Source organism: Pleurodeles waltl, chromosome 9 (assembly GCF_031143425.1).
Source record: "Pleurodeles waltl isolate 20211129_DDA chromosome 9, aPleWal1.hap1.20221129, whole genome shotgun sequence".
Lineage (NCBI taxonomy): Eukaryota > Metazoa > Chordata > Amphibia > Caudata > Salamandridae > Pleurodeles > Pleurodeles waltl.
Window position 1 is genome coordinate 715,059,617 of NC_090448.1, and position 23,048 is coordinate 715,082,664.

Sequence of the window (23,048 nt, forward strand, 5' to 3'; positions counted from 1 at the left end):
TGGCACTATTTTTTTTCTGTCTGCTCCACCGCGGTTATGGGGATGGGCTTGCTACTCTATTCAGTGCTTATGACTATACATGGAAATCCCCTACGAGAGAAGGAATGGTTTCTTACCTGTAACTCCAGTTCTCTCGTAGGGGTATTTCCATGATAGTCATAAGCAACCCTCCCTCCTCCCCGGTGGAGTTCACATAGAAAAAGTTGCCATAAATATGGTTGATGTTGATACTCCAACAAAGCTTGTTCCAGGTTAAAAGCCTTCAAAAAGAACTGAGGCAACTGCCTGTTGCTGTGCATGATGGGATACAGGAAGACTTTGCTTTCTTAAAGGCACAGCTCTATTTACATTCTGTATAATGGCAGCCTATGGGCTACACTGCCCTGCATTGTTTTTATTCTCATCAGAGGTGTAAATAAAGTATGAGAATGTATTTGTTATTACATTTCTAGAATAAATAGGTGTTTGAACATGAATTTACACTACTATTGATTTTCTTTTCAACAATTTGGCCTGTGTAGCTGTTCACATAGGCTGCACAATGTTATTCTTAAGTGTTTTTTGACAGACCTTTTCTTCAAACGGCTGGTGTTGGCACTTAAGAATATACTTCACATCAGTGCTCCGGGGTCCCCGCAGGCGCGCGGAACTATTCAGTGCTTATGACTATCATGGAAATACCCCTACGAGAGAACTGGAGTTACAGGTAAGAAACCATTCCTTCAAGTCACTCCTGGGCATAATGTCCTCAGCCATCAATCTAGTCCCTCTGGCATGCCTGAAAATGAGACCCTTGAAAGAAGAGTTACAAAAACAATGGATTCAAACAGAGGGATCTTTCAAGGTTGTAGTGAAGATCACACCAGGTATGATGGAAGTACTAGCCGGGTGGTCACAAGCCTCACATTCCTACCTCAAATACCATTCTTCATGAAATCTATAGATGCCTCCTTAGAAGGATGGGGCGGTCATCTGCAAGACCTGCAAATCCGAGGAAGGTGGCCAGTGTCCCAGAAGAATATGCACATAAATCGACTGGAGTTCAAAGCTATTTATCTCAGTCTCCAAGCTTTCCTGCCAAGGATAGCAGGATCCTCGGTATTAGTGTGCAGACAATACCACCAGCATGCACTGTCAACAAACAGGGGACACAAGATCACTGATGCTTTCCAAACAATCTCAGGAAATATGGAGCTGGCTGACAACACACAAGATAATTTCTCGAGATTAACATGTTCCTGGGGCAAGTAATCTCTTAGCAGACATGCTAAGCAGAACCAGGAACACCTGCCATGAATGGGAGCTGCAGCAGGCGGTTTAGAATAGGATAATCTTTGTCTGGGTCAAACCAGCATCTGAACTGTTGTCAACCAGCCAGAACCGCAAATGCCAGCACTTTGCAAGTTGACATTTGTATCCAGGGTCGTGAGGGAATGCCTTTCCGTTCAGATGGTCCGGGATCTAGGCATATGCTTTTTCCCCCTGATACTTTTTATACCAAAGGTTCTCATCAAAATGAAAGCGGAGCGATATCTCATTATCCTGATAAGCCCTCAAGTGGCCCAGGTAACATTGGTTCACAGAACTTGTCCTGCTATGGGAATCCAACCACATTTGCCTGCATCCGTCCCGAACACTCTTGTCAATGAACCAGGGCCTTCATCCAAACCCAATTTCTCTCCACAAATGCGGATGGCTCCTGAATTCCATGAATTCCAACATTTGAATATTCCTCAGGATTGCAGGGGATTCCTATCAAAAGCAAGGGCGGATATTACATAAAGACATACAGGCTCAAATGGAAACGTTTCTGCCTGTGGTGCCAGACGTCAATCTTACAACCCCTACCAGCATCACCTAACCAGATACTACCCTATCTCATTTTTCTAGCTCAGTCAGGCCTGGTGAGCGAATCTATTAACCCCTTTGCTGCCAGGCCTTTTCCCCCTCAGGTGCCAGGCCTTTTTTTGGCTATATGGGGCAGTTTGCGCTTAGGCCCTCATAACATTTTGTCCACATAAGCTACCCACGCCAAATTTGCGTCCTTTTTCCAAAATACTATGGATTCTAGAGGTAACCAGAGTTTGTGGGTTCCCTGAAGGAGACCAAGAAATTAGCCAAAATACAGCGAAAACTTCATTTAAAAAAAACAAAATAATATAAAAATGGTGAAAAAGGGCTCCAGAAGAAGGCTTGTGGTGTTTTTCCCTGAAAATGGCATCAACAAAGTGTTTGCAGTGCTAAAATCACCATCTTCCCAGCTTTCAGGAACAGGCAGTCTTGAATCAGAAAAAAACATTTTTCAACACAATTTTGGCATTTTACTGGGACATACCCCATTTTTACTATTTTTTGTGCTTTCAGCCTCCTTCCAGTTAGTGACAGAAATTGGTGTGAAACCAATGCTGGATCCCAGAAAGCTAAACATTTCTGAAAAGTAGACAACATTCTGAATTTAGCAAGAGGTAATTTGTGAAGATCCTACAAGATTTTCCCAAAGAAAAAAACAGCTGAAATAAAAAATAAAAATGAAATTGAGGTGAAAAAAACAGCAATTTTTCTCTCCGTTTTTACTCTGTAACTTTTTCCTGCAATGTCGAATTTTTTAAAGCAATATACAGTTACATCTGCTGGACTCTTCTGGTTGCGGGATATACAGGTCTTGTGGCTTGTAGGTTCATCAAGAACCTTAGATACCCAGAGCCAATAAATGAGCTGCACCTTGCAATGGGTTTTCCTTCTATACCGGGTATACAGCAATTAATTTGCTGAAATATAAAGAGTGAAAAATAGGTATCAAGAAAACCTTTGTATTTCCAAAATGGGCACAAGATAAGGTGTTGAGAAGCAGTGGTTATTTGCACACCTCTGAATTCCGGGGGCCCATACTAGCATGTGAATTACAGGACATTTCTCAAATAGACATCTTTTTTTACACACACAATTACATTTGGAAGGAAAAAAATGTAGAGAAAGACAAGGGCAATAACACTTGTTTTGCTATTTTGTGTTCCCCCAAGTCTCCTGATAAAAATGGTACCTCACTTGCGTGGGTAGGCCTAAAGCTCGCAATAGGAAATGCAACATGGACACATCACATTTTTACATTGAAATCTGACTTGTTTTTTGCAAGGTACCCAGCTGTGAATTTTGGCCTCTAGCTCAGCTAGCACCCTTCAGTGTGGAGAAGTGTGACACAATGGTTAGAGCGGCAGACTATGATGCAGAGATCTGGCCCGGGACCAGGGTTCAGTTCCCGCCTCGGTGGGTCTTGGGCTCAATTCCCTTGGACCAGATAACTCTCGCCTCAGTGCCTAATCTAATTAATGGGTCCCACTCTGTAACTCTGGGCAATAGCTTGCTTAATCTCCACAACAGCCCTGACAGCACTTGGATGCCTGGCTTCACCCTGTTGGTTGCCCAGGAGTGGGCGCCTCACAGGGAAAAGCCAGGAGGGGTTCCACAGCAGTATGGGTACAGCGCCTTGAGACCCTAACAGGTGAGTAGTGCGCTATACAAGTGCGAAGATTACGTTTTCACCCAGGGTAAACCTACCAAACCTGTGCATTTTTTTAAAACTAGACACTTAGGGGCATCCAGGATGGGGTGACTGTGGGGCTCTCACCAGGTTCCGATAAAAATGGTACCTCACTTGTGTGGGTAGGCCTAGTGCCCGCGAAAGGAAATGCCCTGAAACGCTATCTGGACACATCAAAATTATCAAATACAAAACTACCTGTTTTTGCAGGGGTGCACCTGCGTTTGTGGTCCTGGGCTCAGCAGCCATCTAGGGAAACCTACCAAACCTAGACATTTGTGAAAACTAGACACCCAAGGGAGTCCAGGGAGGTGTGACTTGCATGGATCCCCCAATGTTTTCTTACCCAGAATCCTCCGCAAACCTACAGTTTAACTAAAAAAAAATCATATTTGTCCCACATTTCTACCTCACTGGGACAAATTTCCTACCACCCAACATTCCCCTCAGTCTCCTGGTATAAATGATACCTCATTTGTGTACGTGGGCCAAGTGCCTGTGACAGGGAAGAGCCAAAAACATGTTGAAATTGAACGGGAACCAAACCGGGTCCATAAGGGCAGTTTGAAAAAAAAACATTTTTAGGCTGACAAGTGCAGCAGAATTTTTATCAGTATAGATGAGACAATGCTGGGTCGTAGGAATTTTGTGGATTCCTGCAAATTCAAGAAGGTTCCATCACAAAAATGTGGGAAAAATGTGTGATTTGCCGAAAAGTTGGAGGTTTACAGGGCATTGTGGGTAAGAAAATGGTGCAGGGTGTATGAGAAACACACTACTCTGGAATCAACCAGATGTTTAGTTTTCAGATGTGTCTAGGTCTCGTAGATTTTTGTACAAGGCAGCGTCCCAAAGTCACAAAAGTGCAGCCCTCACCATTCCAAGTGGGACAATTGTGAGAGTTAGCCAAGCTCTCATGGCCCAAATGTAAAACCAAAACCCAAAATAATCAAATGTCCTCTTGCCTGCTTAAAACATAAGTTGTTTTAGTGTGCTGGAGGAGAGCTGAAAGACTGTTACCCCCTTCAGTTGGGGTGGGGGCGCATAACCAGGCCCATACTAGTTGGTAGCCACCACCCCACTATTTTTTTTTATCTAGTAGACTTTCTGCCCCCCGTGGGGTGTGGACTGGGGGTAATTGCCCCATCTGCCCACTGGTGGACAGAACAACTTTGGCCCTATTTATTTGGGGTGGGGGTATGGCCATTTCGAAAAAACAATCTTCCTTGATCTCTGATGGGCTTTCTGCCCCCCTTGGGGGCAGATGGGCCTTCCAAAAATAGTCCGATCTGACCCCAAGGGAGGCAGATACGACATACAGTAATGTGGCCCCATGGGGAGTGACCCTTGCCCAAGGGGCTGCCCCTCCCAAACAAAACACAGACATACACACACACCAAACCCTGGTGCCTAAGTGGTTTCTGCCCCCCATGGGAGCAGAAATGGCCTAACATAAATTTGCTCCCCCCGGAGGAGCGACCTTTGCCTAAGGGCCTAAGGGGTTGCTCCCCTTGTGTAAAATTGGCAGAAAAATAAAATCCTCGGGGCCTAGTGGTTTGCCTAAGAAAAATAGGCCGATATGCCCCCAAGGGGGGCAGAAGTGGCCTAAATACAATTTGAACCGAGGGAAGCAACCCTTGCCCAAGGGGCCGCTCTCCTTATTCAATAAAACAAAACAATTGCCTGGTGTCTAGTGGGCATTTCTGCTGCCCGTTCGCATCGCGATCAGGCAGTAGAAATGCAGAGAGAGACATCAAAGGAAAGGAAAGGTCTTTCCTTTCCTTTGATGCCTCTCTCGGCCCCTCCACGTGATAGGAGGAGAAATGAATTTGCATTTCTTCTCCGATCCGTGCTGGAAGCTGAGCTTGCAGCGCGGAGGGACAAGCCTCTGATGCGCACTGACAACATCAGACGCCATGGGAAGATCGGGGATGGGAGGAGGCGGGGGTGGAAGGGGAAGCGATTCCCCTTCCATCCTTGCCCAGGGGATTGGGGGAAGGCCCCCAGGAGGGGGGCGCTAACGCTTCCCCGAGGGCTCCTATCGGGAATTAACGGTTATGTCCTGGGTGCCCAAACGGTGCTGCCCAGGACGTAACTGTTGCGTCCAGGGCACCCGAGGGGTTAAGGTGCATCTGACTGCAATATCAAGATACAGACAGTTATCGCATTCTCTCTCTTTGTGCTCAAGCAGAATCATCAAACACTTTATGGAAACCTTGTTCAGAGTCTTTCCTCCAGTAAGTGCTCCTCCCCTTGACTAGCTTCTGAATATAGTTCTGTCTCAACTCATGAAGTCTCCTTTTGAGCCCATACACAGAGCAGAGATTCAAGTTTCTCTCTTGGAAGGTCGCACTGCTACTAGGGTAGACTTCTGCCAGAAGGATGAGCGAATTACAAGCTTTTACAACTCAAGTACCTTTCTTGTGCTTTAAGGACGATTCAGTAATTCTCAGAACCAATCTGAAATTTATGCCAAAGGGCCCTTCGGATTTTCATCTCAGTGAACCTATGATTTCTGATGGATACAACTACCTGTGGATTCCTCACCTAATGAATACCCCCTTTGCGCCAGCACTCGATGGAAATTTTCTTCCTAGCTTCTGCACGTCGACGAGGACGTCACAGTTGCCCACGCGACGCCGTCTGACGTCATACAGGCAATAAGAGGTCCTCGCCGACGTCAGTTCCCTTTTTTCCGTGCCATTCGAAACGGTTATCTTCGAGGGAGCTACTGTTGCTGTTCGACAGTTACAGTGTGTTTTTTGGATCTATTTTTTCTTTGAGATTACAATGTCGCAAAGAAAGTCAGGATTCAAGCCCTGCTGTGAGTGTGGGGGCAAAATGTCGGTAACAGACCCACATTCTGACTGCTTGTGGTGTCTTAGTTCCGATCATGATGTTGACAAGTGTGATTCTTGTCAACATATGAATCCTAAGGCCCTGAAAGAGCGCGAGGCCAAGCTTTTTATGGCGAAGTCGAAAAAGAAGGAAAAGAGACATCATCGAAAAGCCTCGTCACCGAAGTCTCATCTGCGTCATCGGGACTCCCGGCGTCGTCGAGAATCACGGCGCCGGTCGAGTAGGGAGAGGTCTCGGTCACCATCAACTCGACGTCGGAAGACTTGGGAAGTCAGTCCCACTGTCACTCCCCAACCGTCGACGCCGTTGCCTTCTCCAGCTTCACCGACTTCGCCCGTGTCATCGGGCCAACCACCTTCAGTGTTTGAGGTTCCGCAGCCTCAGATGTTTTCTCCGTCTTTGCAGACGTCGAGACCGGCATTGGTGTCGCCTTCGAACCAGGCACCCCAGTACCCGGCTTTCCCGGCCCGTGGAGCTGATAGTACCGCATTTTTAAATGCGATGTTTTCCATCTTCCAACAGATGGCTCCAGGTGGTGGACCGGCTGGTCCTTCTGGCCCTTTGGCCTTCAACATGGGTGCTCCGGCTCCGCTTCGACCAGCACCCTTTATGCCCTTTCTCCCCCTGGGGAACGTGGGCTCTGCGCCGGTTTCGGCTCCTGAGACTTCGGCTCCGACAGCTTCGGCGGCTTCGATGTTTTCAGCCAGTGACGCCGTCTAAACCTCCTACGACTCCGAGGCAGTCTTCACTCCATCCGGTTCCTCGTTCGGCACCGAAGAGGCCTATGGCGCCTGTAGACCCGGCATTGGACGGATCCGAGGATCGACGTCCGCTGATGCCATGTCGACACCGAGAATAGAGGAGAGGCTGCACTCTAGGAGGCTTGCTCTCCGCCTCCTTGAAGAGCAGGAGTACCAGAGACAAAACCTGGAGGAAGGAGAGATTGAGGACTCTCGTGAGGGTCTCCATGGGCTGGACACTGCTAGTGGCCTAGATACCTCCCCCGAATGGGACGTGTCATCTCCTGGGGAGTACACAGAAGAGGCGGCCACTTTTCATTCTGTTATCAGGAAGGCAGCTGGCTTCCTGGACCTCCCTTTGTCGGTGACTGAAGCCAAGCAGAATTTGTTGACAGAGGTGTTGCATCCTGCCTCTACATCGGCAGAACCACTTTTGCCATTCAATGAAGCTCTACTGGACCCTATAATGGAAGTCTGGAAGAAGCCGGTGTCTTCTTCAGCTGTCAATAGATCTGTGGCTAGGAGGTATCGGGTTGCACCGGCTGACCCAGGTTTTCTTACCAGGCATCCAACACCTGAAAGCTTGGTGGTCCAGGCTTCCTGCTCGGCAAGGTCTGCTCCTGGGTCTTTTCCAGCTGTGCCCTCGGATAGAGACTCCAAGAAGATGGACATGGCATCCAAAAAGGTGTTCTCTTCATGTACCATGGCATTGAAGTCCACCAATGCTACATGTATTTTAGGAAGGTACATTTATGCCCTGATGGACGAAATTGCATCAACGCATACAGAGGTTCCTCAGGGACTATTAAGTCTGGTATCGGACGCTCAGGAAGCTGCAACTCAGGTTATCCAATCTGGGTTGGATACAACTGATTCGGTTGCTAGGGCAATGGGCACTGCTGTAGTTACGAGGAGGCAGGCCTGGCTCCGTAACTCAGGATTTTCCTCTGATGTGCAGTCGACCCTACTGGACCTTCCATTTGATGGTGACAAGCTGTTTGGTGCCAAGTCGGATTCGGCCTTAGAAAGGTTCAAAGAGAGTAGGGCCACAGCCAAGTCGCTGGGCTTGCAAGCCACTTCGTCTACTTCCTCCAGATTTTTTAGGAGGTTTCGAGGATTTGGTCGTGGTTCCTCCTCCTCCTTTTGAGGGAAATTCCAGCCACCCACCTCTGCTCTCTCCTATAGATCTTTCAGAGGGAGGGGTAGGGTCCGTACCAGGGGGGCAACTCAGCAGCACTCTGCCTCTTCCTCTTCCTCTGGAGGGGTGCAGCAGGGGAAGCAGCCTTAGGCTTCCACCAATTCCCACTCACTCCACTCCTGTAGGGGGGAGGTTACTGAATTTTCTCCACAAGTGGGAGGTCATAACATCAGACTCCTGGATTACCAGCATTGTGAGAAAGGGCTATACCCTTCCCTTTCGGGAGTTTCTGCCCCCCATCCCGTCCCGCCCATCTTATTGTTCAGAAGAACACCTCCTGTTGTTAGAACAGGAGGTTCAAGTCCTCCTTTCAAAGGGCGCGGTGGAGTTGGTCCCAGAGCAGGAAAGGGGTCAAGGTCGTTACTCGAGGTACTTCCTGATTCCCAAGAAGGATGGTCGGTTGAGACCAATCGTGGACCTAAGGATCTTGAATTGGTTCCTCAAACAGGAAAAGTTCAAGATGCTGACCCTAGTTCAGGTGCTATTGGCGTTGAACAATGGAGATTGGATGGTGCCTGTCGACTTGCAGGATGCTTACTTTCATATCCCGATACTCAAGTAGCACAGGAAGTATCTCCGTTTTGTGGTGGGGTTGCAGCACTATCAGTTTGCGGTACTTCCGTTTGGTCTTACTTCAGCACCTCGAGTCTTCACGAAGGCAGAGCTCAGAAGGAAGGGGATAGCAGTATTTCCTTATCTGGATGACTGGTTGATCAAAGCCAGGTCTCCGGAGCTCGTGTTGCATCACCTGCAGTCGACAACCCAGTTGTTGTACGACCTGGGCTTTTCGGTGAACGTGCCCAAATCTCACCTAGAGCCCTCTCAACGCCTCCTGTTCATAGGGGCAGTACTAGATACAACATTGAATCGAGCCTTTCCTCCGCCTCAGCAGATTCAGGACATTCAGGCGTTGGTTCCAATGTTTCAAAGTGGAGCGGTCATTCCAGTCCTCAAGGTCCTACGTCTGCTCGGTCTGTTTGCCTCCTGCATACTGTTGGTCACGCATGCTCGCTGGCACATGAGGGCTCCTCAGTGGTGCCTCCGAAGGCAGTGGTCTCAACACAAAGGAGATCTCGAAGGCTTGGTGAGGATCTCCAGAGATGCTGCCACGGATTTGAAGTGGTGGATTGCGGACAGCAATCTTTCCCGAGAAAGGCCGTTCTCGCAAGCTCCTCCAGTGGCCACAGTAATAACGGATGCTTCCACTCTAGGGTGGGGAGCTCATCTGGGGGACCTGGAAATCAAAGGTCTTTGGTCTCCAGTAGAACAGATGTTTCATATCAATCTGTTGGAGTTACGGGCTGTACGTCTGGCTCTCAAGGCCTTCCTCCTGTCCCTTCGCGGTCAGTCGGTTCAGGTCCTGACGGACAATACTACCGCGATGTGGTATATAAACAAACAGGGAGGGGTAGGGTCGTACCTTCTCTGCAGAGAAGCTCTTCGACTATGATCCTGGGCAAAGGACCATCAGATTTGCTTGATAGCAAATCATCTGGCCGGAGTCTTGAACGTACGTGCCGACAACCTCAGTCGCCATTTCTCGGCCGCTCACGAGTGGCGGCTCCATCCAGATCAGGTCCGTCTAATCTTCCAGATGTGGCGGTTTCCTCGGATAGATCTGTTTGCCACCCGGGAGAACTCGCACTGCCCGTTATTCTGCAGCCTCCAGTATCCGGTTCAAGGAGCGTTGGGGGATGCGTTTCAGATGACATGGTGCGACCAGTTGCTTTACGCGTTTCCCCCCATACCCTTGATTCCTCGAGTTCTGAGGAAAATACGCCAAGACCGGGCCCAAGTCATCTTAATAGCTCCGGATTGGCCAAGGAGGGTATGGTACACAGACCTTCTCCAACTCTCACTGTGCCCTCCGCTCCGTCTCCCTCTCGGGGCAGACCTCCTCTTGCAGTCGCAGGGGCAGGTTTTACACCCCCACCTCCAGAGCCTGCACCTTCATGCCTGGAGATTGAACGGGGCAATCTGAGTTCCTTTTCTCTCCCGCCTGATGTAGTGGATGTTATCTTAGCAGCCAGGCGACACTCCACTAAATCTATCTATGCTAATAGGTGGTCTAAATTTGTGGTTCGGTGTGGAGAGAGGCAGATTGATCCCTTACGTGCTCATTTGTCAGATGTGTTATCTTTTGCTTTGTCTTTAGCACAGAGGGGTTGTGCAGTAGCTACTGTTAAGGGTTACTTGTCTGCCCTGTCAGCCTTTATTTGTCTTCCAGACCAGCCTTCTTTGTTTAAATCTCCAATAGTGCTTAGATTCTTGAAGGGCCTTATGAATAAATTCCCTCCATCTCCTTTTGTTATGCCTCAATGGGATTTGACTTTGTTTTTAACTTTCCTTATGGGGTCCCCTTTTGAGCCTATGCATTCTTGCCCCATAAGATTATTAGTTCTTAAAACGGTTTTCCTGGTTGCAATTACCTCTGCAAGGAGAGTGAGTGAGTTGCAGGCTCTATCTGTAAAGCCCCCTTATACATCTTTTTATGGGGATAAGGTGGTGTTGAGGACCAAGGCTGCTTTCCTTCCGAAGGTTGTTTCACCCTTTCATTTGGCCCAGACAATTACTCTATCCACGTTTTATCCTCCGCCTCATCCTTCAAAGGAAGAAGAGAGACTCCACCGCTTGGACCCAAAGAGGGCGCTACGCTTTTATATAGACAGAACAAAGGATTTCAGGCTGGAGGATCAGCTTTTCATCGGATACGTGGGAAAGAGGAGAGGAAAGGCAGTCCACAAGAGAACACTCTCCAGGTGGGTTGTTCTTTGCATTAAAATGTGTTACTCTTTAGCAAAGAAGGAACCCCCTGATGGTATAAGAGCTCATTCCACCAGAGCTAAGTCGGCCTCTTCGGCCTTGGCTAGGGGTGTTCCTGTGGTCGACATCTGCAAGGCCGCAACTTGGTCATCCCTTCATACTTTTGCGAAGCATTACTGCTTAGACTCTGAGGTCAGAAGGGTTGGCCATTTTGCACGGTCGATGCTGCAGGATTTCTTGGTTTGACCATTCAGGCACCCTCCACAGAGTGCGGTACTGCTTTGGGACTCTATTCATTAGGTGAGGAATCCACAGGTAGTTGTATCCATCAGAAGAACGAGTTACTTACCTTCGGTAACGACTTTTCTGGTGGATACATTAGCTACCTGTGGATTCCTCACGGTCCCACCCGCCTCCCCGTTGCCTGTCTGGTCTAATCAAGTAGTTCTTGAGTGTGCTCCTCTTGGTTTTGAGGACTTGTATATATTCTGTACATATGTTCATATTTATATATATATTGTTCATATAAGTATATATTTGTTTTAAAAAAAAGAAAAGAAAGGGGAAGGACTGTATTCTCAGAATGATGTTTGTTTTGAATATCATTAAATATTTCTATTGTTCTTTCATCTCAATGGCCTATTATTCTCAGGCACGTAAAAAATGTTGGTACTGACGTCGGCACGTCGGCGAGGACCTCTTATTGCCTGTATGACGTCAGACGGCTTCGCGTGGGCAACTGTGACATCCTCGTCGACGTGCAGAAGCTAGGAAGAAGATTTCTGTCGAGTGCTGGCGCAAAGGGGGGTATTCATTAGGTGAGGAATCCACAGGTAGCTAATGTATCCACCAGAAAAGTCGTTACCGAAGGTAAGTAAATCGTTCATTATGAACTTTCTTCCCAAATCCAACAGCACCTGCAAAAAAGATTTCTCCGTACACTTGATATCAAATGTCTTAAATTCTACTTGCATCACAAAAAACAAATAAGGAAGACTGTTGGTCCCATATGGACACACTAGTAAAGGTGCCCCAGTCATGAGAGCTGCAAAAAGAACAAGTGATGGACAAAATGCTGAACAATGTCTAACATTTACCCCCAGTACAGAGATCTAGGCCTAACTCCATTGTTTCTTTGCTACCCATGCCATTCCAGATTGGACCCAGCCATAAGCAAATCAGTAAGTGGATTAAACCCAGATCTTTATAACGTGGGATGAATGTTTGCATTGTTCAGCATTCCGACCATCATCTGTTCTTTTTGCATTTGTCGACCTAAGTGGGAAGGGTCCCGTGCTTACTGCTCCACTGGATTCAAGCTAGCCCGGCTGATGAAGGGTGATACCCTGAAACCGGGTCCTAGGATGCTTGTTTCCGGTGCAGGAAGGACCTGACATGGTAGTTCAGGCTGGACTGTTCCCATGGTGAACAGAGTCAAGACTGATTTGCATGTGGCTTGGTCCAAACTGGGGTGGCGTGATAAGCAAAAAAACAATGAATTAAATCCAGATCTTTGGGACTGGGGTGAATGTTTGCATTGTTCAGCATTCTGTCCATCACCTGTCCTTTTTGCACCAGTCACGAGCAATCATTGCTCAATGGATTTCAGCCGCAATCCAGTTCTGCCACTCAAAGGCTGGCAAACCACTGACAGCTAAGACTAAAGCACACTCAACCAGTAGATATATATATATGTTTGGTGGCATGTGTAGCTGCAGATTCACATGCTGTGCATTATCCTGCCATCTAGTGTTGGGCTCGGAGTGTTACAAGTTGTTTTTCTTCGAAGAAGTCTTTTCGAGTCACGAGACCGAGGGACTCCTCCCTTTCGGCTCCATTGCGCATGGGTGTCGACTCCATCTTAAATTGTTTTCCCCGCAGAGGGTGAGGTAGGAGTTGTGAGTATACTAGATGTGCCCATGCAATGGAGTAGGTATATATGTACATAATGTGTATTAAAATAATATTTATTTACAAATTTACAATTTTCATTCAACTAATAACAGCTACAGGCTCCCGGGGAGGTGGGAGGGTGCATGTGAATCTGCAGAGTCTTATGCCACAAACATGCATAGACTAATAAGCAGTAATCTCCCCAAAAATGCGGTGGCTTAGCCTGTAGGAGTTGAAGTTGTCTGAAATAATGTTCTTAATACAGCCTGTCCTACTGTGGCTTGTTGCGTTGCTAACACATCTATACAGTAATGCTTAGTGAATGTTTGAGGCGTAGACCAGGAAGCTGCCTTACAAATTCCTGTCATAGGTATATTTCCAAGAAAAGCCATTGTGGCACCTTTCTTCATAGTGGAATGTGCTCTTGGTGTAATAGATAGATCTCTTTTTGCTTTAATATAGCAAGTATGAATACATTTAACTATCCATCTGGCGATGCCTTGTTTGGATATAGGATTACCTGCATGAGGTTTTTGGAAGGCTACAAACAATTGTTTTGTTTTACGAAATTGTTTTGTTCTGTCAATGTAATACATTAGTGCTCTTTTTATGTCTAATGTATGTAAGGCTCTTTCGGCTACTGAGTCTGGTTGCGGAAAGAATACTGGGAGTTCCACTGTTTGGTTTAGGTGGAATGGTGATATGACCTTTGGTAGGAATTTGGGATTTGTACGGAGAACCACTTTATGTTTATGTATTTGTATAAAGGGTTCTTGAATAGTAAATGCTTGTATCTCACTTACTCTTCTAAGTGATGTGATAGCTATTAGGAAGGCTACTTTCCAAGTTAAGTATTGCATCTCACAAGAGTGCATGGGTTTCGAATGGTGGTCCCATGAGTCGTGTTAATACAATATTAAGGTTCCACGAAGGTACTGGTGGTGTCCTTGGGGGTATGATTCTTTTTAGTCCCTCCATAAATGCTTTGATGACTGGGATTCTAAAAAGCACTGTTGTATGTGTAATCTGCAAATAGGCAGATATTGCAGTGAGATGTATCTTAATGGAAGAGAATGCTAGATTAGACTTTTGTAAGTATAATAAGTAGCTTACAATATCCTTTGTGGAGGCATGTAGTGGTTGAATCTGATTAGTGTGGCAGTAGTAAACAAATCTTTTCCATTTGTTTGCGTAACAATGTCTTGTCGTAGGTTTTCTAGCTTGTTTAATGACCTCCATACACTCTTGTGTAAGGTTTAAATGTCCGAATTTTAAGACTTCAGGAGCCAAATTGCTAGATTGAGCAATGCTGGATTCGGGTGTCTGATCTGTTGTTTGTGTTGTGTTAATAGATCTGGTATGTTTGGTAACTTGATGTGAGGTACTACTGATAAGTCCAACAGTGTTGTGTACCACGATTGGCGAGCCCAGGTAGGTGCTATGAGTATTAGTTTGAGTTTGTTTTGACTTAGTTTGTTGATCAGATAAGGAATGAGTGGGAGAGGAGGAAAAGCGTAAGCAAATATCCCTGACCAACTGATCCATAGTGCATTGCACTTGGATTGAGGGTGTGGGTACCAGGAAGCAAAGTTTTGGCATTTTGCGTTTTCTTTTGTTGCGAATAGGTCTATGTTTGGTGTTCCCCAGCGGAGGAAGTGATCCTGTAGGATCTAGGGATGAATTTCCCATTCATGAGTTTGCTGGTGATCTCGACTGAGATTGTCGGCTAACTGGTTCTGAATGCCTGGGATGTATTGTGCTATTAGGCGAATGTGATTGTGAATTGCCCAATGCCAAATTATTTGTACTAAGAGACACAGTTGTGACGAGTGTGTCCCTCCTTGTTTGTTGAGATAATACATTGTTGTCATGTTGTAGGTTTTGACAAGAATGTATTTGTGGGCTATTAGTGGTTGAAATGCTTTTAATGCTAGAAACACTGCCAACAGTTCTAAATGATTTATTTGGAGTTGTTTTTGTTGATTGTCCCATTGTCCCTGTATGCTGTGCTTGTTGAGGTGGTCTCCCCACCCCACCATGGAAGCATCTGTTGTGATCACATCTTGAGGCACTGGGTCTTGGAATGGCCACCCTTGGTTTAAATTTGTAGGGTTCCACCATTGAAGCGAGAAGTGTGTTTGACGGTCGATCAACACTAGATCTTGGAGTTGACCCTGTGCTTGTGGCCAATGTTTTGCTAGGCACTGTTGTAAGGGCTGCATGTGTAATCTTGCGTTTGGGACAATGGCTATGCATGAAGACATCATGCCTAGAAGTTTCATTACAAACCTTACTGGGTAGTGTTGGTTTGGCTGTATGCTTGATATTATATTTTGGAACGCTTGCACCCTTTGTGGACTTGGAGTGGCAATCGCTTTTTGTGTGCTGAGTGTTGCTCCCAAGTATTGTTGTATTTGGGATAGCTGCAGATGTGATTTCTGGTAATTTATAGAAAACCCTAGTTTGTGTAGAGTTTCTATAACGTATTGCGTGTGAAGAAGACACTGTTGTTGAGTGTTGGTTTTTATTAGCCAGTCGTCTAAGTATGGGAATACGTGCATGTGCTGTCTCCTTATGTGAGCGGCTACTAATGCAAGGCATTTTGTGAATACCCTTGGGGCTGTTGTTATCCCAAACGATAACACTTTGAATTGATAGTGTACGCTGTGTATTACAAATCTTAAGTATTTTCTGTGAGAATGATGGATGGGTATGTGAAAGTAGGCATCCTTGAGATCTAATGTTGACATGTAGTCCTCCTTTTTTAGTAAGGGAACCACGTCTTGAAGTGTTACCATGTGGAAGTGATCCGACTTGATGAAGAGATTCAGTGTTCTGAGGTCTAATATAGGTCTAAACGTTTTGTCCTTCTTTGGAATTAGGAAATATAGTGAGTAGACGCCTGTTCCTTTCTGATGGTTGGGTACTAACTCTATTGCTTGTTTTTGTAATAATGCTTGGACCTCTATTTGTAATAGGTCTAAGTGTTGTTTGGACATATTGTGTGCCCTTGGGGGCACATCTGGCGGGAAATTTGTGAATTCTATGCAATAACCATGTTGGATAATGGCTAGGACCCATGCGTCCGTAGTAGTGTGTGTCCAGTTTTGATAGTATGCGGTAAGTCTCCCCCCCACTGGTGTTAAGTGTTGGGGTTCTGTGACATTGAAGTCACTGTTTGGTTTGGCTTGTTTTAGGTGTCTGGAACTTTCCCCTTCCTCTTGGGAATTGTCCACCTCTATGTGAGCCAAGAAACCCTCCCCTCTGGTATTGTGCCTGATAGGTGGGTCTGGTTTGCGATGTGGAAGGCTCTGGTGTTTGCATTCGAAACCCCCCTCTAAATTGTGGCTTTCTAAATGTGCCTCTGCCCTGTGGGGAGTAGAGCGCACCCATGGCTTTGGCTGCGTCCGTCTTTAATTTTTCAATTGCTGTGTCCACTTCCGGCCCAAACAATTGTTCCTGGTTAAAAGGCATATTCAACACTGCTTGTTGGATTTCTGGCTTGAATCCAGAGCTTCGTAACCATGCATGCCTGCGAATGGTTACCGCAGTGTTGACTGTTCGTGCTGCCAATTTGTGGGATCAATTAAACGCCCCTTCAGGAACCCGCACCCTTCTCGGGCCTACTTCGTCACAGGGTCATGGATCGGACTCCATTTTGATTCTGTCCTCAGTGCCACACCAAGTGTCCCTACACTAACCAGCATTCAGTGTGCAACGTCTGCCTTTCTCCTGACCACAAAAAAGAGACCTGCGAGGCGTGTCGATCCTTTCAATCAGAGTACCTTAGGGGAACGAAGAGCAAGGCAGTTAAAGAAGGTGTCGAAGTCTACGGAAGAAACGCCTGACATCTTTGGTGAGGAACAGGCACAGACTGCAGTCTCCATCCAAGACTCTGACTCCGACGAGATTCAGATGAGGACAGCCACATACTCCCTGTGACGCAGTGTGTGAGTATACCAGCCCCTTCCCATCAGAAACAAACTAAAACATCACAGAAGGCCTTGGGTCTACCACTGCTTACTGACTATGGTTTGACCTGAAAACAACAAATCGTTGACCGACCCATGGGTTGGGCGCTGAAAAAGGCCAAGACCCACGGCCACGGACAGACTGTCACTCCTGTTTCGACATCAAGTCGAAAGATGGAGGCTTCCACTTCGGAACCGAGATGGCTTCATACCACATCGGAGCGGAAACAGTCTCCGCCTCTTCGGAGTCAAAACATCAAAGCCCCTCTTCGGAGCTGAAAAAACTTTCCCCTTCCGATCAGACCACATATTCAGCCCATACAAGGCATGCTGCCACTAAGGCATTGGAGCATTCAGTAGTGGGTAGCAAACAGGTTTCATCTTCAGAACAGGAAGCAGATGAAACACATTAGACTCATTCTTGAGGTCATGGACCTATTATAAATGAGGATTCAAATCCAGAAAGAGACTGGAAAGATTATTGCCTCTCCTCCTCCAGTTACGAAGAGGTAACTAGCATTCCAAGAAAGCCTGGAAAATCACCCTTCAACGGCGAAGATCTTTAAAGATAAAGGGAAACCAAAGATTGCTCAGCTTTCTCCACAGCATTTGCCTTCTCTTCCTTCTTTTCACCACCTCATACTCCACCCACAAAATCTCATGCTTCTTCATATGGGGGCTATATGGGTGATAACATTACCAACATGGATCCATGGGATATGTATGACTCTGACCCAATCCCATCCAATGTTCCTGATTTGATTCCCACAAGACCGTCTCGACCTGAGGACACCAGAGACTATAATCAAGTAATTTCCAGAGCAGCCACCTATCGCAATGTACTGATGCACTCTGAGCCGATATAAGAAGATTTTCTATTTAACACTATTTCCTCAACTCACAAACTATATCAATGTTGGTCAATGTTACCGGTTATCTTAAAACATGCCGATTACATTTTCAAAGAACCAGTAAAGGCCAGGGTATTAACACCTAGAATGGACAAAAAAATAAAAAGCGTCACCATCTGATCTAGTCTCTTTATTTCACAGCAATTGCTGCCAGATTTAATTGTTGTCAGTGCAGCCAGGAAACGGGCAAATAGTCAGTCCACAGGGGATGCTCCTCCCCCTGATAAAGAGAGCCGCAAATTTGATGCAGCAGGCAAAAGAGTAGCAACCCAGGCTGCAAATCAGTGGAGAATTGCTAACTCCCAAGCTCTTTTAGCCAGTTATGATAGGGCATATTGGGACAAGCTGCAGGAGTTCCTTCAATACCTCCCAAAGGAACACCAGAAAAGAGCACACTAAGTAGTGGAAGAAGGGCAAGCCATTGCTAATAATCAGATCCGATCAGCACTAGACGCGGCTGATACGGCAGCTAGGGGAATAAGCACTAGCGACACCATTATAAGACATGCTTGATTGAGGTCCTCAGGTATTTCCAAATGAATCAAATGGAAAATAGAGCTCTGTTGGAAACAGCTTCTCCACTTAGTACTCTGTCAATTGAGGAAGTACAGGATACAGCACTTATACTCTCCCTAGCAGAACAGGATGATGATCCAGATATTTTTTCTAGGATATTAAATGACCTAGAGGTGGATTTCAATAAAAGCATTTCGAGTGGTTTGAAAAATAAATCCCGGTGGACCTCAAAATCATGTGGTATTGGTATTTTTGACACATTTTTTGACCTGGTGTGTCAAGACTTTGACAAATACATGGCAAAAAATAAATTCAGGCACCTCTCAAAAAACCTTAGTCCTGATGAATTGGTTTCACTTGAAAGACTTAGACAAGAAAAAGAAATCATTATTAGACAAGCTGACAAGGGTGGGAATGTGGTTCTGGTGAATAAGGTGGATTATGACAATGAAATATTGTCCCAACTTAATGACTTGGCATGCTATGAGATTGTTACAGGTAACCCGATTCCCCACTTAGTGGATGTGATAAATAGCAAATTATACACATGGCAGCAGGAAGGGCTACTAAGTAGAGATGAATACTTATACTTACAGGTGACGCATCCAAGATATCCATGTCTATATACACTACCGAAGGTCCATAAAGGACTGCCTTTTCCACCTGGAAGACCAATTGTGTCAGGTATACAAGGACCAACGGAAAGACTTTCGGAATTTGTTGATTGTTTTTTAAAACCATTAGTGTGCAATCTTCCATCTTTCATCAAAGACACTACCCACATCCTAAGCATCTTGAATGATATTGAATGGGACAGTAATATGTTGTTAGTAACACTGGATGTAGTTTCCCTCTACACTTGTATTGAACATGAATTGGGACTAGAAGCCACTCGTTTTTTTCTGACCAAAAGATCAGCAAGCCTCTGGCAGCACACTGTGATGGTATTGGAAATGATTCACTTGATTATTGACAACAACTTTTTCCTATTTAATAATGGGTGGTACAGGCAAAAACGAGGTGTTGCTATGGGCTCCAAATTCTCTCCCTCCTACGCTAATTTATTCATGGGGTGGTTTGAGCACAAATGGGTTTGGGGCTCTGAATCTATTGGTTGGCAAACAGATATTCTCTATTGGGGCAGATTTATAGATGACTGTTTCTTGATTTGGACTGGAGGAGAGCACAAGTTATTGGAATTTTGTGCTTTCCTAAACTCAAACGCCATGAATGTGGAATTTACATATCAGTACAGTACGGAAAGAATTGTTTTCCTGGACGTTGAGGTGTTCATTACAGACAAAAAGATCCAAAGTAGACTTTACAGAAAGACTACGGCTTGTAACGCAATTTTGCATTCCGGGAGCGCACACCAACGACACCAAATCGCGTCTATTCCTTATGGTGAAATGGTAAGGGCACGACGAAATTGTAGTGTTGACAATGAATTTTTGATGCAGATAAATGACATGGGTAAAAGATTTAAAGCACGGGGTTACTCCAACAAAGTGATCAAAAAGGCACAATTAAGAAGTAAAAAAATCAACAGGGAAGACACCCTAAAAACCATAAACCCTAAGAAACTGGTAGAGGAATCTAACAATGTACGTTTAATAACAGATTTTAATGATGCATCTCTAATCATGGGAAAAATTGTTGCTAAACACTGGCACTTGTTAACTCAGGATGAATCAATTAGCAAACTAGTACCAGCAAGGGTGCCTACCACTTACCGAAGAGGTATCACTTTACGGAATATGTTGAGTCCCAGCTTTACTACTGCGTCTCCTGTTAAAACCTGGCTACCTGCAAAGATGAATGGTTTCTTTAAATGCGGCAACTGTGGAGTCTGTAGATGGGCTCGCCATAAGATCAAAGAATTCTCCTTTGAAGGGAAAGTCTACAAAATTTGTACTATGATAAACTGTAACACTACTCATGTCATTTATGTAATACAATGTAAATGTGCTCGCATTTATGTGGGTAGTACAATACGCCCACTGAAGGCAAGGATTGGAGAACATATCCGTTCGCTAAAAAACGGGGATGTAAAATATCCTTTAGTTGCACATATCTTATCATGCAATTCACAATCATTGTATAAGAATTTCGAATTTTTTGGACTTGAGCATGTTCCCCGTGACCCTAGGGGAGGTAATCGTGAACTAATGTTACGTAGAAAAGAGGCAATGTGGATAATGAAGCTTAAAGCTGTTGAAATAGGCCTCAACTCTGACAGGGAGCTAGAGTTCTTTTTGGGAGATCATTGAGAACTGAACATGCCAACTACGGACGATACGTAAGATACAGAGATTTGTGTATAGCTCTAGATCCATTTGGTCTAATTTGACAATATAAACTTTGTTCCCTACACCATTTCTCATTAATAGATACATTTGGATAAACTTTAGGATCATATTGTCAAAGAGTTAAACAAAAAACTTGTTGGGTTTTTTTCACTGTCTTAATACTTTCATATGTTTAATTATGTCATTTCAAACCAAAATCCTCGCACCAATGTCTACATAGTGTGAAAACATTGATGAACCTCTGTTCAAAGTGAATTCGGCAAAGTAGTAACTCTCTTTTCTTTTCCTTAGATCTCTTTCATCATAAAAATAATTCTATTACTTCCCCTTTATATATGGATTGGCATTTAAAAATTAAAAATAGGCTCCATTCATTAACCTGGATATATACCTAACAGTGCAACTTTATGAGTAAACTAAATGATGTTTTGAGTTTTAATCTTCAGATGCACAAACTTGTGTTTTTTTTTTTTTGGCCTCCGCGATTTTGTCTCAATCTTTGTTGGATGCAGTTTGTTACACGTGAAATAGTTGAGTTTACTCGTTTGCTAACTACGCTATTGTCATTTACGTAGTTGCAAACATTAGCTTGTGGTCCATCGTCTATTTTTACTTGCGTGCTAAACTCGCGCTCCGGAAACACCTCGCATGACTGCGGACACGAGACGCGTATTCGCGTACTCGTTTCTGTATCTAACTCCATTTTACAACGTTCCTGTGTCGTTCGGCAATAGGAACGCCGGGAAGGTATTTATTTGGCAGTCAAAGCGGAACGCGTCCTCGCGCACTCGCTTGAAAGCGTACCCATACGAGGGGAACACCTCTTGTGATCTGTTCAGAACTGTAGGAGGTAAGATTCTGCAGAGACTTTATTTGGATTGTTCAGGTGTTAATCATAAGCATTGACTTAAGTGTATTTCTTAGGGATCACATTAAATGAATACTTATATCTCTTTGTAGCCTTGGAATATACGGACCTCAAATTACTCGTAAACTACTATAACTCGAGGTTAGTAGGACTAAATTTCTGAACTGATTTGGGACCTTTAATTCGGGCATTGGTTTACTGATTTGGTCGTATTGGGTGTTATTTTGATCCATTAGATATACCGATCGGATGTGTTGCATAGTCAAAATAAGGACACTTTAAAGTAACTCACGTTTATTTGAGTAAGTAAGTTTATTTGTCATGTTCACTTGAGTGTACACAAATCACTAGGTTATATTCTTTACTTCGTACTGATCACATTGCATCTAACTTCCTGGTGTTTGTCAGCACCGTGATCACTGTTATAGGTTAAATTGATAGAGCACCAATGTGAAGGTGCATTAGGTGATGATATTTTGGTTTTTTGTCATTAGGCATGGGGTTATAAGGCTTGTAAATTAGGTAAATCACTTTTCCTCTCACACCCTTTGGTGTACACTGTCTTTTTCTTCTCTATAGGACATATGTCAAAATTTAACACCAAGTAACATATGGTTTGAGTATTTTGGTTTCTAATATAAAATATGTATTCATAATTTAGAGCCCTGAAGAAGTCGTTGGGGACAAAAGGATTATCCCAAGACGAAACACGTGTTGGCTCAATGTGTATGGCTCAAGATGTATCTTCATGAAACATATTGATTATTGGAAGATGTGATCCAAGAAATCCTGGATGGAACTGGACTTTATAAAGACTGATGTGATATTTAAGATTGCGTTCACTTGAACCTTACTCACTTGAATTTTGACCTGTTTGATCGCTATAACTGATTAACTGTGTGAAATTTGTTATTTAACAAAGAAATACGAGGGGGGACCTCACTGTATGTTTATCCTCAGGCATTAAGCCTGAAATACAACAAGCGGTCCTTAATATGCCTTTTAATAAACAGCAACTTTTTGGACCGGAGGTGGATACAACCATCGACAAATTAAAAAAGGACTCTGAAACAGCAAAGGCTATGGGAGCCCTTTGCACAACACCTTTTTGGGCTCATTTCGTAAATCTCAATTTAGAGAAGGGTTTAAGCCACAAACTTCAGAGGCCTCTACGTCCCAGCAAAAACAGGGACAACAATTTTGTCCCAGGGGCTCTTGTAGAGGACACACTTTCAGATCTAGAGGAAAATACACTGCCGCAAGAGGTGCCGCCACCTCATCAAAGTAGTGACTTTTCCTGCATCCCCACACAGCATACATCTACTGTGGGAGGAAGACTGCAATATTTCCATCATCACTGGCAACAAATTACAACACATCAGTGGGTGTACCGTCAGTTATCCGCAATGGTTATTGCCTAGAATTTATCTGCACTCTACCAAACATTCCTCCCCATTCACACAGGCTTTCGCTCAAACACAT

The 23,048-nt window shown here is 44.9% G+C and overlaps 1 protein-coding gene across 3 annotated transcripts in view; it reads left to right on the forward strand.

Annotated features, from left to right (window-relative positions):
* CCS (copper chaperone for superoxide dismutase) overlaps positions 1 to 23,048 on the forward strand; it is a 782,455-nt gene that overhangs the window by 400,105 nt on the left and 359,302 nt on the right. The gene's annotated exons all lie outside the window — the stretch shown is intronic.